General features: G+C 45.8%; 1 non-coding gene across 1 annotated transcript; it reads right to left on the minus strand.

Annotated features, from left to right (window-relative positions):
- Positions 1 to 6,857: 6,857 nt before the first annotated feature.
- TRNAK-CUU (transfer RNA lysine (anticodon CUU)) lies at positions 6,858 to 6,930 on the minus strand. The gene has a single exon. It is a non-coding gene; the product is annotated as a tRNA-Lys (tRNA).
- Between the last annotated feature and the right edge of the window lie 11,958 nt (positions 6,931 to 18,888).

Consider the following 18,888-nt stretch of genomic DNA (forward strand, 5'->3'; position numbering starts at 1 on the left):
CAGATTCCACAAAACACTGCTTCAATTCATACACAACACAGGTCTCACAGCACACATATAATACACATATACGCTCCAAGAATTATGCCTTAAGGGCAAGCCTTTATCGCAATTTAAAAAAAAATCTATGGATGGTTTCGCCCGCACGATAGCAGCATCGAGCCAGCAGCCCCATGGAAACTTCTGCTCGTCCTAATTATCACGCTCGGAGGAACATTTTTTATGTAGCGCGTATTGAGCACCAGAAAGCTCTATCGGAAATTTTTCATGTGTTGATCTACAATTTTCTCATTGACATTTTTCATCTAATTACAATATTTGAGAAGTTGACTTATTAATCAAGACTAATTATGTAATTAGGCAGAATGTAAAAAAAAATATGGTCTAAGTATCTCCAAGCGACGACAAACAACATTACCTTGGTTCTCTCCAGCTACGTGGCATTTGCATATTTTTGAATCTTGGTGCACGACAGTTGGGACACCCTGTATATCTTATACGCCCCAGCAAAAAGCCTGTTTTTGAAGGCAAGGTCTTATTTGAAGACTTCAGATGTATTTGGAAGAAGAAAAAAAAAGGAGGGGGGGGGGTGCGTTCGCGGTATCTGACATCTATGTTCCATCTCGCAAGGTGGTTGCAGCTATGTGGAAGCTACGAGAATTATTAACCAATAGGAAGGAAGGCCGACTGCCCCTTGAGATGTGCTCACCCGCGCCGCGTCGTCTGCTCGTCGTCTGCTTGCCAGCCTGTTACATGCTCCATGGTTGGTAAATTGACCCAAAAAATGTTTTGGCGCCGTAACCACAAGCTGTGTTTATATGCGTGTGACAGCAAGGCTTCGCGTTACCTGTACGCCATCTTTGTAGTTGCCTTGCGGGCTCCTTAGCAAGTAGTACGGGCGAATGCCCTTACAAATATTCACCTGCACCACAGAGTCTGCTCCGCGTGTACTTGGCGTTTGCTCGCTACCGTCATCACGTAGCATGCTAGAACGGGGTAGTAAATTGATGATGCAGTGAACAATTAGGCTTATATAGCGTTCCGCATCGTCAACGCATCACCAATTTTAATGCTGTGGCGCTATCTGCTAACTATAAATCAAACTAGTTTTACCGCTCTGTGCCATGTCTTTAATCCCAGCAGCGTGAAAACAAACAGCCGATCTGAATAATTACGACAAAACATACGTAATGATGTGACCTCAGCTTGAGATGAGACTTAGCGATGACAGATTTCGCCGCTTGTACGTGTCCTGCTGACAGGGCGGAGAGCCAGTAACAAGCGCGAATTCGGATCGAAACGGGTGGTTACCGCTGTCATGCTGCCACGATTAGGGTGGCTATACGGTTACCGGCAGTAACTTCCACAGTAATTCTCGGTATACGACGTGAATGCGCAAAGGTCCTAACACGCATCGCTGTACCGTATCATGTGGCGAGCAAAAATAAATCTCTCTCGTGTAGCCAATAATCAGCCAGTTACGATCGGAACTATACACCGCTGCGCAAGGATATTGCCTGTGTACGCCTCGCACCTTCAGCAGTGCTGCAACCAGCTTGTGAGATGGCGTATAACCACTTTCGTCTGTCAGCGATTCGAAGCCTTCTACTGAACGCAAGACCACGAAAAAGGGGTCAACGCGAAGCTTGGAACGAAAAAGACGCACCACGTTAGGGTGTGGCTGTGTATACGAAGCAGAAATAATGCGTAATTAGCGAAAGGCCGAAATTAAACCCAGTTGCCTTCGTTCAAAGTGCGCGCGCCTATAACCGGAACCGGAAGTATGGCTTTACCAAACGCAAAACGTGGGCCGATCCTGCACATAGCACTGAATAAAAAGAAAGAAAGTAAATAATAACAATAATAAATTCTTTATTTGTGGATTTATAGGGTACAAATATGGGCCAGCCCAAGCCAACAGATGGCTTGTGGGGCCGTGCCCGGCAGAAAAGGGCAAGGGTCGGTTCACATAAGGAAAATAACTGGACAAAGCAGGAAGAAAAGGAACGAAATCAAGCATACAAAACAAGGATAACGCACTTTACGTCTTTACGACCGCCTAAAAGAAGACACTAATTGGCAGGTCATTCAGAACACTTCCAAGACAGAAAGCAAGAACACGTTACCCATATCTAGTTCGCATTCTGGGCGAAAAGAAATAATCTCGTGGACAACGTGTTCGAGCAGGGATATATGGCAGGCAAAATTCATTATTCCGCAGGTGCGTAAGAATTACACTTTCTTTAAATGACAACCAAGGGAAGTAAAGGTTAAGTAAAGGGCTATATGCAAGAGTGACATACGGTATAGTACTAAGGCAGGGTATACGCTGGCGCTGGTCAAAGGCGACTCAACAGCGGTTGACATGGAAGAAATATGAGGTATTCTGGCCGAGCTTCTCTTCCTTCCGGAATAAGAAACATGGAAAAAAACATGCGACAGAAAACCACGTGTTACGCCAATGCGCCCCGGAAGACTTTGCATGCCTTTCTTCGATGTCAACAGCTGTTGACTCGCCTTTTCTTCTTTTTAAGTTGTTTCGATGTACCGAAAGTCTCTTTTTTACGTTTTAAGGTAGAAGAAAAGCGTGTAATGACACAAGACTAACAGTCAGAATTTTTCGTATACCTTACGGCAAACTTGTAAAATTGTGGCTATGACAGGGGGGAAAGTTGAAAATGTGTGGCGATTCTGTAATAACGCGCTGTTGCTACTCGTGCACGTGGGTATACCATATATAGGGTAAACGTTCGTTACAAGAAGCCGTATATAACTCCCTTTTCCCGCTGCTGTGGCATTTCTCGATAGTATACTCAAGGACTTTCACAGCGATCGGCAGTAGAGATGATGACACTCGAGCTCCTTAGCATCACTTAAGGGCTGGATGAAACAACCGAAATAGCAGCATTCTTTGAGCAACAAACAAAGCACATCTGCTCAAGCAAGCAAGCAATTCTTTGTTGTTATTATACGTATAATATACACATTATACTGACAGTAATGCCTGGATCCTTAACCAGTGTCGAGATAGCCGGTGATTATTTATCATTTGGCTTTATGCGTATATAGATTTATTTGCGCTGCTAATATTACTACAAACGCGCGGACAAGACAACGTATACGCGCAGTAAGTGCAGTAAGTGCAAACGACTTCTGCATTGCCGCCGTAGTCCCAACGATGCGCCAGGGGTAGCTTTTCTTCTGCCAGAAATATTTCAACCGAACCCGAAACAGGTCACGAGCGATTCTTCTCTTCAATAAACATTCATTCATTCATTCATTCATTCATTCATTCATTCATTCATTCATTCATTCATTCATTCATTCATTCATTCATTCATTCATTCATTCATTCATTCATTCAAGACGCCCAAATCTATAGCTATGGCCCGCCAAACGTTTGCGTAATGAGAACTGTCTCAACGTCTCATACCCCGGTAAGACAGGCCTTTTCGCTCATGCAATCTCTACACTAAACAGAGTTAGCACATTGAAAGTCGTCGAATTTATTCGATACGCCGATGCATCAATCGGAAGGTCCTGAATCACTGAAACCCTACCCCCAAAACTGCGGCCGATCGCTAAACATTTTTCACTTGGTCGGGAACCACATAGGACCAGCGATAGACCCTGCGCAAACAAGCTGTGTGCCGCTCTTCAACGAACCTCCTTACAGCCGACATGGGCCCCTGTGGATGCGGAAGTGGGTATGTGGCAGTAGGGATGTATCGATGAATCTCCTTGAGTTGGACTGAAGAACGGCACACACCTACTGGGACGTATACCCAGTGGCCCAAGTTGGCAATGAGGAGGTGTTCAATGAAAAATGGCGCATACCCAAGTGCGCGTTTTTAGTGATATTAGCAGTGCAAATAAATATATGTATGCATAAAGCCAATTGTATATAGTCTCAGGCTATCTCGACACTGACTAAGGATTCGGACATTAGTGCCAGTATAATGTGTATATACATACAATAATAATAATAAAGAATTGCTTGCTTGGGTACGCGCCAAGTCGTCGTCCAAGAGAAACATTTAAAAGCAGCACTTCGGTGCATATATTACATACCCACTGACCCAACTTGGTCCGACCATCGGTTTCGGCCCCTGTGCATCTCATCTCGGCAAAGCAGATCGATGTTCTAACCACTCGACAATGGACTACCCAGCGACCCTGGTTGGCGGGAACACATACGTCCATAGATAGGTACATTTATATACATGTGTAAGTGAGTGTGCAAGCGTGTAAGCAAGTAAGTGTGTACTGGAAAGTACAAGAGCTGTAACCAAAGAACGAGGTCTTAACCTGCCCTTCCACTGCACCTCGTGCGGCTGCGTGCCGTAGTTTGCGCCGCTAGGAAACCGCCGGAATGCCTTGGCTCGAGAATTGCTATAGTCGGATACGACTTAAGCCTGCAGTGATGCCCCGCCCACGCCCTCATATAACCGCCAGCCACTGTTCCTCCGCGAGGCTGCAAATAGTTCGTACTACAAACTTTCCCTGTTACCCAAATAAGGCGGTAACCACAAAAATAAAATTATAAGCGCGTAATTTTATACGTTTTCACTAATCTATTATACTGGAAAGGTAAAAGCCCAATAGTTTATTGAACCGAAATAAAATGCTTGCTTCGCTGAAACTATTTACTGTCCAGTTTCACTTCAGTTGGCATTGAAGTTTAACGAGTAAAACGGTGTCGGCAGTGAAGTGAACTGTGCCACGCACTTTTGAAGAGTGAAATGCTGAGACTCTGTACACTTTGTCCATGTCTGTCCACCTCATCGCTTCGCCGATGAAAACACTAATCAAGAACAGCAGACGCTCCGGAGGTATCAAGTACAACGCCATTTTGAAAACGTCACATGACGGCTTTGTTTGCTTCTGTGATTGGCTAGCGAAGTAACACAAGGACGGGCAGTCCGTATGCCTTGGTTGCGAGCTGCTGCTTCTTTAAGTTGTATCCTACTAGAGAAGCATTCCACGTAAAGAAGAAAGGGTGATTCCTGCATGGGCGTTCCATCGGTTTCATTCCAAAAAAGCGAATTTCAAATTTTAGGTTTAGTTTTCTCATAGTTTCTCTCGCTTGTGGTAGCTGTCTTGCGATTTCAACTACTTTGTCAGTGTTCCTGCCCGTGCGGCAAGTGTAATGGCCTTGCGCGTGTGAAGTTACGCGTGTTGGTATTCATGACGTCGTCCAGAGTTTATTATTTTTTTAAATATGCTTCTACCTTAAAGAGAAAACTGTAAATCGAGCTCTGGGTGCTTGCAATCGCCCTCTTGATCAAGGCCGGACCCCTGCCGAAACTACGAAATTAAATGTTTATTTTTCTTTTCTACGTGCGCCTCCAAAAGCAAAATAAACATTTAATTTCGTGGTTTCGGCTCCGGCCTTGATCAAGAGGGCGATTTCTACGTGCGCCTCCACTCCTTTCTTTCTCTCTCTCTCTCTCTCTCTCTCTCTCTCTCTCACTATTATATATATATATATATATATATATATATATCTTAAGAAACCAACAAAACAAGACACCAAAGACAACACAGGGGAGATTACTTGTATTTACAAATTGAAATAAGGAAATTATGAATAATTGGATTGAAAGTGGGTGAAAAAACAACTTGCCGCAGGTGGGGAACGATCCCATGTCTTCGCATTACGCGTGCGATGATCTACCAATTGAGCCACCGCGGCGCCGTCCGCGCGTCCACATTGTGGGGTGTTCATGTGTTACTACTACAACTAACCCCGGGAGTGGCAGCCAGCGCCACCACTCACAAACCTTGGCGGCGGATGTGCCGCAGGCGTTACGAGTACGTGATCTCTCTCTCTCTCTCTCTCTCTCTCTCTCTCTCTCTCTCTCTCTCTATATATATATATATATATATATATATATATATATATATATATATATATATATATATATATATATATATATATATATATATATATATATATATATATGATAAATTAAAGGAAGTCAAAGTGGATGAAAAGACAACTGGCTTGGTCTGTTTACCTTGTAGCACCGCTGTAGTTCATTTATATATATATATATATATATATATATATATATATATATATATATATATATATATATATATATATATGTGTGTGTGTGTGTGTGTGTGTGTGTGTGTGTGTGTATGTGTGTGTGTGTGTGTGTGTGTGTGTGCGTGCGTGCGTGCGTGTGTGTGTGTGTGTGTGTGTGTGTGTGTGTGTGTGTGTGTGTGTGTGCGCTACCAAAGAAATTATTTCAAATTAATTAATACGCCATCATACGTCACAATATGCCCGAATCGCAAAAACAGTACACTCAAAATTTGTGCTGATCTTGAAGACGTTGCAGTAAAGAAAAATGTAAATACCACACTTCTTTCCTCACGCGAGGGGGGAGGCGATAGAGGGCAGTGACCAGTGACTCCGCCCCAATCTCACCCACAACTCGTTCAGGAAGGCTTTCATCATATTGTAACACTGCTATTACCTCTCCTTATTTCCCTCTACCACCTTCGCCTCCTTGGAGTGCTTGGCTTCACTCGGTCTCGGCGGATCAACAACGGGCCTTAGCGGGCTTAGTGCTGGGCTTAAATAAAGTTGTTTTTTTTTATTCCTTCCTTCCTTCCTTCATCTGGAGGTTTAATCGCCTTCCAACATTTTGGTTTTTGTATATTCATGACTCATGAATTTTCAGAGAGAGAATGCCGAATTTTAGTAGCGACGATTAGGTGTGACGCGTGGATTATAACCCATCATTTTAGGCTCGCAGGCAAGTTTGGGCGTTCCCACATAAGTAGCTCGTGGTGGTAGATGTAGCAGACAAAAAAAAAGCAAGCGACATAAAAAAAAAAATTAACGCCCAACGTGGGGCTCGAACCCACGACCCTGAGATTAAGAGTCTCATGCTCTACCGACTGAGCTAGCCGGGCGGACGCGGTACCTCTCACAAACATGTTTAGTCGCCTTTCGCCTCCCGGTTAGGGATGAATTATGGAGAGAGCGAGAGAAGGGGTGGTGAACATAAAGCCGCAGAACTGGTCGGGAGGAGTTGTGTCAGCCGGAGAGGACCAGACGTGGCTTGAAGGGGCACTTTTGTGTCAGCTCACGCTAGCTATAGCTGAGGGGTGAAGTAGCCTGCGTTAACTAGCTACTACACCCCTCTTTTACAACTGCAGCGGTCCGGCTACCCTTCTGGTAGGTTCATGTGTGTGTGTGGGGGGGGGGGGGACGCAAGCGTTGGGATCCCCTATCACTTCAAGCGACGGCACTGCGCATGCGCAGTACCGTCGCCCCAAACGCTAGGGGGCCCACTGTGGCGGAGTTGAATCTAACGGGGAACTATTCAAAGCTTTGGGTTTTAAATACAGTGAAAGTAGAATAGGCTTTGAACAGGTAGAAATAACTAAACGGAGACTATCTGATTGGTTGATAATATCAACGCAAAAGTAAAGGAGTAAATACATAGGTATGCATGCATATGGAACCATTAAAGGCTAGGTGGCGCGCGCCGCCGCCGCCCGAATCAAAGGGTTGAGCCTCAATCATCCATCCATCCATCTATCCACTGCGCACGGCACTCTGTCGCGTCACCCCTCGCGTGAGAGGAGCGAGGGGTGACTTCTTTTTCTTTTTTTCTGCATTATCTTCGGTCTCGGCCAACGCTCTCACGTATAATGACATATTAATTACTGTAAACATTTAGGGGGTTTTACATGCCAAAACTACGATCTGATTATGAGGCACGCCGTAGTGGGGGACATGGTTACGAGGCGTTACGGTTACAGTGTCGAATTACCGTTCTTCAACGTCCCGTGTTCAATTTTGTTGAATTTTACTTATTTATTAATGGCGAAAACCTTAAGTGGTTCGTTGCAATGGCTGATACCCTCCAAAACAGCTGCGTCTAGTTCAGTGAGACAAAAAATATCATCGTCAAAAATGGCTCATACCCCCGAAAGTAAGCGAAGATGCAATGACTGAATATGAATGAAGAAACGAGAGAAAAAAGAAAGAAAGCAAGACCGAAAGAAGGAACGAAAGAAAGGAAGAGAGAAAGAAAGAACCTTTAGGTAGTGCATTAGGTGCTCGCATGTGCCGTTGACGAGGTCGACCTTGAGCGCCATATGTTTACTTCACACTGCGGCTTTTTTATGTCTTGCAAGAAGTCTGAACCCTCCGATCGTGTAACTTAATGTGCTACAACGTGTGCAGCACGCTTTCAAAGGAGAGTAACACGCTGCCGAACAGTTATTTATTTATTTATTTATTTATTTATTTATTTATTTATTAACTTGAGGCTATATCTACATATATATCCGGAACATCGTGACGGCCAGTGGGGGCACACACTCCAGTGGCCGCAAAGGCAAATAACCCAGCAGCACATCATCGACCCGAACTTTGATACTGCACAATCCTTTAGGGATCGGCCCACGAAGAAAGGCTAGAAGCATGCCCGATACGGAAAACTGTGGGTAACACGCTAAGGAAAACCCCTGCATTTAGAATAAGACTTGAAGTACTGGCTAAGTATACGTTACTATATATGCATCAGTGTATCGATAAGTGAAACATATAAAGACGCTCACATGAAGCACGAGCGTGGGACATATGTCATTTCTTCCTGTTTTCTTACTTTTGTGCGTGTATGTGTGCGTGTGCGTGTGTGTGTATGCGTGTGTGTGCGTGTGTGTGTGCGTGTGTGTGTGTGTGTGTGTGTGTGTGTGTGTGTGTGTGTGTGTGTGTGTGTGTGTGTGTGTGTGTGTGTGTGTGTGTGTGTGTGTGTGTGTGTGTGTGTGCGTGCTTCCTGTCCTGTCCACAAAAAATCCTAGAGAAACAGCGCGTATATGCTGCAGTGGAAAAACAAATGTAGAAGAATCACTCGGAGCAATCCGAGATGAAAAACAAGCGCTTTCGAGTCTTCTATAGGCTGAGCTGCCTTCCTGTCGATCCCGCCAAAAATGTCTACAGGCCCCCAGGCACCTGAAGCTGTTCTCATGTCTCTCTTTTTTTTCCCTCGACTTAATCCCGCGTCTACATGGACACAGCGTCACGAATATGCCGAGCGTAATAATACTTTCCACGCGAAATTCTAGTAGGTACATTTAACCACGAACACGGGCGCGTTGCAGGGGTGGGACAGCAGCTTTTGGGGAAATTTTCGAAGCAGAAATAAAAAAATCTTGGTTTTGGAGCAGAATATCTTGAATGTGGAGCAGGCTAACAAATGACATTTATGGACCAGCAAATTTTTAATTTCGAGCGGTATACACTCCGAATGGGGAGCTGCTCAATGAAGTAAATGTTCGCAATTTTTACTCTAATCCTTTCCTTTTTGCATTAACTCGGTCCTGCAGTCGTACATATCCGACTTCAGAGGGCGCAAAAAAAGAAAAGAAAAAGAAAACTGAGCATTGTTTTCAGCTTACCAGGTACGATGAGCGCCCTATCATTCTAACTCCCATATAGTTCGCATAAGTCGGAACAGCATTCTGGGTCCCCACCATGGCGCAAGACTGAGAAAAACTCTTGGTTTATAGTTGAACACATAAAGGCGCTTATTTCGAGCAAAGTTCTCGTTTCCGCGCGGTGCTCAGACTCCCCAGCGCCGCTCCATGCAGGGTATGCTAGAGGAATTTGTACGTATATGGCGTATCGGCGGGGACCACGTGACAAAGTGCACGGGATGCCGTCCGTGCGGCTTGCATATATATATATATATATATATATATATATATATATATATATATATATATATATATATATATATATATACCGTCAGGCAGCTCCGTTCACGCTTGGCTTTAGATGGGTTCTTTGCACCCATTCGAACCCTGATTTGTTTGACAATGCTTTGTAAACCTATGTGGTGACAACCATTAGTAGTGGCTTTGCGAGTTCACAAGCATGCTGTTCCCCCATAATTGCGGCTGACGTGTAGTGCTTCGGCGTTCACGCCGTGAATTATTATAGACGCGCGCTGGCCTCTTTACTTAATAACCTTATCGAAACCACCGCCGCGCGTGTTTCTGTATAACCGCGGCCTATATTCGCGTTACGTTACCGAGCCAATCAGGTTTCCATGCAGTGCTCGTTCTTTCGCGCGTTATCGGTTTCGATCGGCAGAAACATGACCGTTACTAGACCTTGCCGTTGAGTGCGGGAGTTGGCCGACGTTGAGGAGGATTTTGAGAACTGAAGGTTTATTTACATTATTTACAGTAATACCACAAAGTAATGAACAGTCATAAAGTCATCGACGGCCGGCAGCAAATCGGACGCTGCGGCCCGTGGCAAGAAGAACGAAAAAAAAAAACTCCTCTCCCTGTATCTCGTTTAACCCCTTCGGTCTCTCGGCGTCACGTCATTTTCGACAAATCGTGGAGCCAGCTCAGTTGTCGTCATTTTCCTCCAATGGTAGGCGCCCGTGCAAGTGCCGTCACATTCGGCCAATGGGGAACGCTCCAAGGGTTCCATTGTCCGAGGGTTGACTTGCCTCCGGCGTCGCCTCCTCGCCTGGAAGCGCTCAGCTGGAGGAGAAGGGTTGTCCTCGAACGACCTTCCAGAGCCGCAAAACAGCTTTGCTCGGGACCAAGATAAACTACCTGGAACTGTGCCAGCCTCCCATTGCACTTTCGGGAAGAGTCAAGCAGGGGGGGGGGGGGGGGTGAGAGAGACAATAGCTCGACATGCAGCGCATGAGGTTGGGGTTGCCAACCTGACTGACGGATCCGATAACGTGGTAGATGCGCCCCGGCTCACCATAACTGGAATGCGACGGTGATTGGATGTGGTCGGGGAACTTGAGTGGTGCCAGGAAAAGGGTCCGTATCCAACATCGCGTGCACTTTGATCCTTCATTTGCGTTTCCACGTTAAACGACTTATTTTTACGGCTTATTATCACATTACTACAGAATGGGTACCAAGGCAAGGAAAGCGCATGTCGGGTACGCCAGAAAGTTAGGTGGCGTGATGAAATTAGAAAATTTGCAGGCGCAACTTGAAGTCAGCTAGCGCAAAACATGGTTATAATTGGAGATCGCTGGGAGAGGCCTTCGTCCTGCAAGTAAATCATAAAAATAGGTGGCGGCGGCGTCCGCCGCCGCTGCCGCTGCTGCTGGTGGTGGTGACGTAGACGTCGTGGTGAGCGCGTGATCAAAAGATTTGGCTCGGGCCCTCTACTAGCATGCTTTAAGCATGCGTTTAACACGGTTGTGCTGCGGTGACTCTGGGATTTCAGTGTATAACTTTTTATCGAAGAAACTCCCGTTATTCCAACCCCTTTACGATTCCCTTGGTGGTAAGACACATACTCCATCTCAACAAGTCATTTCAGTAGTTTAGAACGGCTCATACCAACTGAAAGCGCGAGGCGTATGCGCGCAACGTCCTTGCGCAGCGGAATATATTGTTCGGCATGTAACAGTCCGATTAATAGAGACATTTAACGTGTCCGCCATTTCGGCAAACCGTGGCGGTTTTGGCGGATTACCGGATGTTCGGGGGCGTAAACGTGAGCGGCCGGAGCGGAGCAGCCACCTGGTGTTGTAGAGCTCAATCAGACAAACACAGAGCTAAAATTGCAGTAACCTACTTTATTCTGCTTCGCTGCTGGTGCAAACCTTCTGCAGCCGCGTAATTGTGTTCACAATTACGCCGCTGTCGAAAAATTACGCTCCAGCTAAGAAGAATATAGTAATTGGCTCTGTGTTTAGGTGGTTGAGCTTTGCACCACCAGCTGGCGCCACCAATCAGGCCGCTCACGTTTACGCCCCCGATCATCCCGTAATCCGCCCAAACCGCCCAGGTTTCCCGGAAATAGCGGTTACGCTAAATGTCTCACATGTGATTGCTAGCGGGATTTTAGATTAATATTCTTGCTTGGCATATACATGATACATTACAGCGATACGTGGATCGTTATGGCATTTGCGCACGCACGTCATATACCGCGGATTGCAGTTGCGGTGAGCAGACGATGCGGCGCGGATCGACACATTTCGAGGAACATTAGGTGTTCCTCAATGGCTATCAGGAGTCCTGCAGCTTCCGCAGCGCCGCAAACGACTTGCGAGATGGAGTATAGAGCACCAAGCTAGCAAATATTAGTATTCGACAAAAGCGGTAACATTCTTACAATATGGGCGCTTAGGATGGACCTTAAACCGAATGTCCTTAGACTAAGCGAATGGGAGCCCAATTCGAAGTGCTCGAATTTACATTTTACCATGTGTAGTCGCGCCGCACGTAAGCGAAACAAGCGCACTCAAATGAAATGATCACGTTCAATATATTAACAGGCATCTCCCGACGCCAGATCACCGCGCCAACAAAGCGCGTTTGGCACACTGGCCCCTTGTGCAGGCCTTATCTTGCACGCGCGTTGGCGTCATGCGCGGAATGAGTATGCAGATCACTGAGACCGCTTACTGGACAGACGTGTTGAAGCAGCACGTAGTCGCTATAGTTAAGCTTCTAGCTGAGCGCAACCTAGCGTTTAGGGGCAGTGAGGAGATGTTTAGTTCTCCGAGAAATGGCGATTATATGGGAGTGCTTGAGACCATTGCCAAGTTTGATCCCTTTCTGGGGGAGCACGTCAAACGCTACGGGAACAAAAGAACAGGTCACCCATCGTTTCTGTCAAAAGCCATTTGTGATGAATTTATCGAGCATATGGCAAAGGCTGTCAAGGAACGTCTCGTTGACGAAATGAAACGCGCAAAATACTTCTCTTTAATTGTTGATTCAAATCCTTACGCACGTTGGTTAGCTGTCAGTTGTTTTACGATACTATTTAAATGGGAAAATGTACGAACGTTTTCTTGTATTTGTTCCAATTGAATCGCACACCGGCTTGTATCTTTTCGATACTGTGATGTCCCTCTTGATGACCAATGGCATCTCAATTGATGATTGTTGGGGCCAAGCTTATGATAATGCGAGTAATATGTCAGGAAAATACAAAGGACTGCAAGCTTCAATCAAACACCAGAACGAATTGGCAGTCTACGTCCCGTGCGCTGGTCATTCAGTGAACTCAGTTGGCGCGTTTAGCGTTGACAGTTGCCTTGAGGCAGTCAAATTTTTCACTGTAATTCAGAGACTGTATGTGTTCTTTGCTGCCTCATCTAAGCGATGCATGTATCTTTTGGACAGCATGGGCGGAACTGGCCAGCAGCTTGTTTTGAAAAGTCTCTCTGAGACCAGGTGGTCAAGACACGCTGAATCATGCACGGCCATTCTGAAAAATTTCAATGCAGTCTTCTGTTGTCTTGAAGCTATATCAAAGAACGAGGAAGAAAACGGTGACACTAGGAGCGAAGCACACTCTCTTCAAGGAAATGACAAAACTAGAGACTGCATTCATGGCGATTTTCTGGAGTGAAATCTTGGAACGCTTTAATAAATCGAGCGTTGTACTTCAGAAACCAGGCTTAGACATTTCAACTGCTGTAGACCTGCTGAGCTTTCTAGAAGGCTTTGTTAATTCTTTGCGACCGACCTATCTTTGATATTTTCGAAGAGAGAGCACGCACGCTAAGTACCAATCAATGTTATCAGGATTAGGGCAAACGCATCGTTTTGAGTAAGCACCCGGACGGAAAAAGCGATAGTACGCTACAAGGTAGAAAAAAGTTTATCGTAAAGACCTACAATGTTGTACATGACAGTCTAGGCTCTGCTTTGCGAGTGCGAAAGGTTGCCTACACTGAACTCTGCGAAAGGTTCGGATTCCTAAAATTGCTGACAGAAGTTAGGAGCGAGGCCTCTCTGGCACAGCAGGCTGAGAAGTTGGTGAAAATCTACAAAAATGATTTGGAGCCGTCATTTTCCGATGAAATCGTTCAGTTTGCGAACTTTCTGTACAACTCTGTGCGAGGACACGAGTCCCCTGGGATTAACGAAGTTGCTGTACGAAAGAAAGCTTAGTGATGTGTTTCCGAACCTTTCTATTGCTTTGCGAATGTACTTAAGCATACCCGTGGCAAACTGTGAGACCGAACGATCGTTTTCCAAGTTGTCGCTGATAAAAAATCGCCTTCGTTCGAGCCTCCTGACGACAAGGTGAACTCGCTTGCTATCATGTCCATTGAAAGTGATTTCCTCCGCGATCTATCCTTCTAACAGACTATATCTGATTTCGCCAAAGCGAAGGCGCGAAAGATACCATTTTAAAGGAGGACTGTTTGCGCTATACATGAATAGTTCCAATAAGTGCGTTGTGTCGCCTCCCAGCCTCCACGTTGCGAATGAAACGCTGAGCAGTGTAATTCAAGATATGCAAATCTTCGTTGTTCGTCTCTTCTTTGTTCTTTTTGTGTTATTTAGCGTGCTTATAGAGAACTCTATTTTTGTTGTTTTTGATAGTGCCACGTTTATTTGGTGTCTTCCTTGCTTGTCTTACCTTCAACGAAAATATTTACAAATAATGTTTTGTAATTACAGTTGCTAATTTTCATCTGTATTCTAGTGCATTTTTATGGTGTTTGTATTGCCTTAAGCATTGTATATATCTATTGCATATATATAAAGTAACGTGTGCAACGATTACTGCAGTCTGATGCTTGAATTTTAAGAAAGAATGTTTCGGATACAACCATGCGTCTCCTCACGGGATTAAACTTAGTGATGCAAAGCCTAGCTTCAGGAGGATCGACATCTGAGCTGTGTTGTCTTTTCTACATTCTTGTTCGTCTTGAGTGCACTAAACTTTTTCCTTAAAGCGTAGTTTTTGCTCAAAAAAACAATGCAGATTAATCACAAAGTGAATATGTGCGTTGGTGTTTACAACAGCACGCGTTTCAAGCAAGCTTTGTTTTCCTTATAATAATAACAACAATAATAATCCCGTTTATTGCACTTCATTTTTTTATTTCGTGGAATTTAAATGAAACATGACAAATTTCCAGTAGCGTAGCAGGCGACAGGGAGGGGGGTGGGGTCAGTATAGGAAAAGGGGGGGCCCCATTTTTCTTATTCCGGCTTTCACTTTGCCCCCCCCCCCCCCCGCTGTCAGAAGTGGAAGGGGGCAGGTGCCCCCCTTGCCCACGCGGTAAATAAGCCTATGCCTGTGAAATTTTTCTGAGGGTTATTACAAAAGCATATTCTGAGTGACAATGGAACACGATTAGCCGATCAGCCCTTCTGAAGATTCGTAGAACGAAATGAAACCCAAACTGCTGCTTTCCATTCAGCATCGGATGGCTTAGTAGAATGAGCATCCGTGCACTGAAGGGCGGCCTCAAAAAGATGAAAGGGGAAAACCTAAACTCCAGCTCGCTCAATGGCTGCTCATGTACCACAGGGCGCCACACCCGTATGGACCAACCTCAGAAGACCAGATGCTATCAAGGCAAGGCTCAACCTTGTTATTCCCAAGAAGGATGAAAAGGCAGCTGTTACACACTCCGAGAAGTGACCCTATTTCAAGGAACGCAGACTATACTACAAGAAGGATGGTATGGTCATAGTACGCCTCTTTGAGAAAAGACCAAAATGCTGGCTTGATGACATTGACAACACCAGTCGGTCGACTATGGTAACAAGGACACATACACTGCCACTATGAACGAATGAAGCAACGATAGACACAGGCTCCAAACCAAGTGGAAGAATGCCCTGCAGTCGCAGCAAGCTGTGACCATGCGCCCAGTGGCATGTCCACAGAGGAGACAGGAGGAACAGTGCAAATTGCAAAACGTCCCACTCTAACTATCCGAAAACCACTGAAATATACAGAAGCTGCATTCATTAAGAAAGCAGGAGTGCAGTGTAAGTTTATCAGCGCCCCTATAGCATGGCGTCCCTATAAAATGGCACCACACCACCAGAATCATTGTGCTCCTGTTCAGCTCAAATGCCTGCGCTGCTCGGGTGTCCGCGTGCCACGCAAGACGCATTCCAACCATGGATGGCGGTACCTGGTCGATCACGATTTCTGTACCTCTTCCTAAATAAAGTTTTCTATCCCAGTATAAAATATGTAACAGTTAAGTATATATATGTGAATTCCTCTATGTAGAGATGTATTGATGCAGGTGTCACGGTGGAATGGCCCTTCAATTTATTCCACTTTCCAACATGTAGTCACCCTCACATCAAACATGGGGCACATATACCATTCAGCTCTATGCAAGAAATGATTGCTTCCATTTCAATCCTTAGTCACACAACATTACAGGTTCAGAAGTAAGGATGTAGAGCCTGTGACAAGGCATGTGTATTTAGGAATGGCTGTAGTGTGTGTAGCTTTATTAGGTACACTCCTTTCTATTGGGCAGACACGCTCCATAAAACAGAAGATTCTCAGCAAGGTGGTCGCAAGTACTGCATTTTCAACCACCCCGCGCATATTAAGAGGTTAGGTCACCGATAAAATTTACCTGGAAAAGAGCTGATGGAATATATTTTTGAATTTAAACCCTTCGAGTAACTGATTTGTTTGTATGCATAAAGTACTCTTATCTCGTTGACAAATAGTGCCCACTTGAAGTGGCATATGAAGGTTCACATGTTAACTTACAATGAACCCTTCTACAGTTGCCATTCCACTTGAGGGATAGGCAGAACTGATGTAATCATTGCAAAAAAAATTACATATTTCTTCAAGAAATTTGTGTTTCGGAGTGACGTTAGCCTTTTGAATACAGGGTGTTATTTGCTTAAAATAGAATCAAATGTCGTCAGTATTTTGCAAGTGACCTCAAGCATTACATTTTGCTGTTTAGGTTGCCCTGTAGAAATGGAAGAAAACTAAGAGCAACTGTTAAGTCTGGGTGGTACTCAAAGTAAGCTGCAGGACTGTGTGGGGCAGTCACACAGAGACCGACTTTTTTGGCATGCTAAGCAGCATGCTGCGCTATTGTCACTAAGAATGATAGGCTAGCCGCTACCTCCATAAGGCCAAGCAGACCTGGAGGGGCTGGCAGATTGGTTCAGAAGAGGATGATTCCATCAAGACAATTTTCAACTTATGCTAGCTTATCTTGACAATGCCGGTCAGAAATGCCTTGGGATTCAGCAGGCGCTGCTCTCCAGTGTAAAGAAAGCCTACCTCCATGGGTTCAGGTGGAGCACTGGAAGAGTCAGGAGCCGGAGGAGAAGGTGGTTGTCTTTCCAGAACAGTTTTTGTGAACTATTCCTTTTACCAAGCCATACATTTGCAGCAGCGCTCTAGGAGGTGGAGGACAGGGTCGGGTCAGCAAGGCCATACTAACATCTCCCATCAACCAGAGATAGCGCATACCAGCACCAGTGAATTGCATCGCCTAGTTCACACCTGAAAACTATCCACTGCGAGACAATTTTTTAATGTTCTACCTAGATTACCATGCCCCTTTTTTAACATTACACATGATCCAGAATAGGCTGCATGCAGACTGCTGCAGCTATTGCACTTTGTAAATGCATTTGCACAATTGTACAATCTATATTGGTGTTATCAGCACTTTGCACATTGAGTTTCCCATGACAGCTAGGAATGTGAGCTATGCCCATATCGCTGGCTTTTGAAATATCTACTTGAGTTCAGAATGAATGGCCTGACTGGACAGCTGAGTAAAGCAGTTGATTCTGTCATGCAAACATATTGGCACGCACTAGTTACGCTAGAAGTCGAGGAAGAATAAGTGTGCGTGGTAGCTGCTGCAAAAACGAACTGTAAACGGCCGTTCGCTTAGAACTGACTGACTGGCTTTTCCTCTCGTGACAAACTGGTGGAGGTGCTGGGTACGCATCCATCGTATGCCTATTGGTCCTGAGCCAGAAGCGCTACCGACGCCAGTACCTCGGGGACGGCAGAAATCTATCGAAGCAGCCTTCGCCTCCAAGGTCTTCCACCGCAATACAGTCCCCTGGCAAGCTCCGTGAGGAAGGTGTCAACAACTACCGCAAGCCAAATCGAGGGGATCCCAAATGCTGCCGTACGATGTATTCTCAACGCGCCTTGCACGCCTAACCCTTTCCATGGCGACGCCTTTGAGGACGTTGAAGACTGGTTGGACCATTTCGACCGGGTCGCCGCCTTTAACGACTGGGACGATCGCCGTAAGTTGAAGAACGTCTAGTTTTCCCTTTTAGACGCGGCGAGAGTATGGTACGAGAACCACGAAGCCTCATTTACCAGCTGGCAGGAGTTTTACCGACTGCTTTGCGAAGCCTTCAGCACTCCCGAAAGGAAAGAAAGAGCCGAACAGGCACTGTCTTCGAGGTTCCAAATGCCAAACGAAACCGTCGCCATGTTCGTCGAAGACATGACGCGATTGTTCCGTCGGGCTGATCCACTAATGCCAGAAGACAAGAAGGTGCGTCTGTTAATGCGAGGAGTAAAGGAACAGCTTTTCGCGGGCCTCGTGCGCAATCCTCCTACAACAGTCTCTCAGTTCATTCGTGAGGCAACAGTCATGGAACGTATGCTTCGGTAGCGGCTCTCGCAGTATGAACGCCAGACCACCATGACTGCTGCATGCTCCCTCGTACCTGAAAATGATGACAGGGAGTCCCTTGCCGAGCTTATGCGAAAAATTCTTTGCAGAAGTCCTATGCATATCGGCTCCGGCACCTCCCAGTGCCGCGGTTCTTACGGATGTCATTCAGGAAGAAATCGGCAAAGTGGTTCATCCCTCGCCACCAACACGACCCGAACCTCCCACGTTCTCGTACGCGGATGCTCTCGGGCTTGCGCGCCGTCGACGGGCCGTTTTTCGCAGCCGCCTGCTGGGATTTCTCGACGCTCCCCAAGTCGATCCACCGCACTAATCCGCAAGCACCCTTTCATCCTGGTCCGCGCAAATCTACAGTATGGCGCGCCCCCGACAACAGTCCGTTGTGCTATCACTGCGGGGAGGCTGGTCACATGTATCTCGACTGCCAGAACCGACGGATTAG

Source organism: Dermacentor albipictus, chromosome 3, assembly GCF_038994185.2.
Source record: "Dermacentor albipictus isolate Rhodes 1998 colony chromosome 3, USDA_Dalb.pri_finalv2, whole genome shotgun sequence".
NCBI lineage: Eukaryota > Metazoa > Arthropoda > Arachnida > Ixodida > Ixodidae > Dermacentor > Dermacentor albipictus.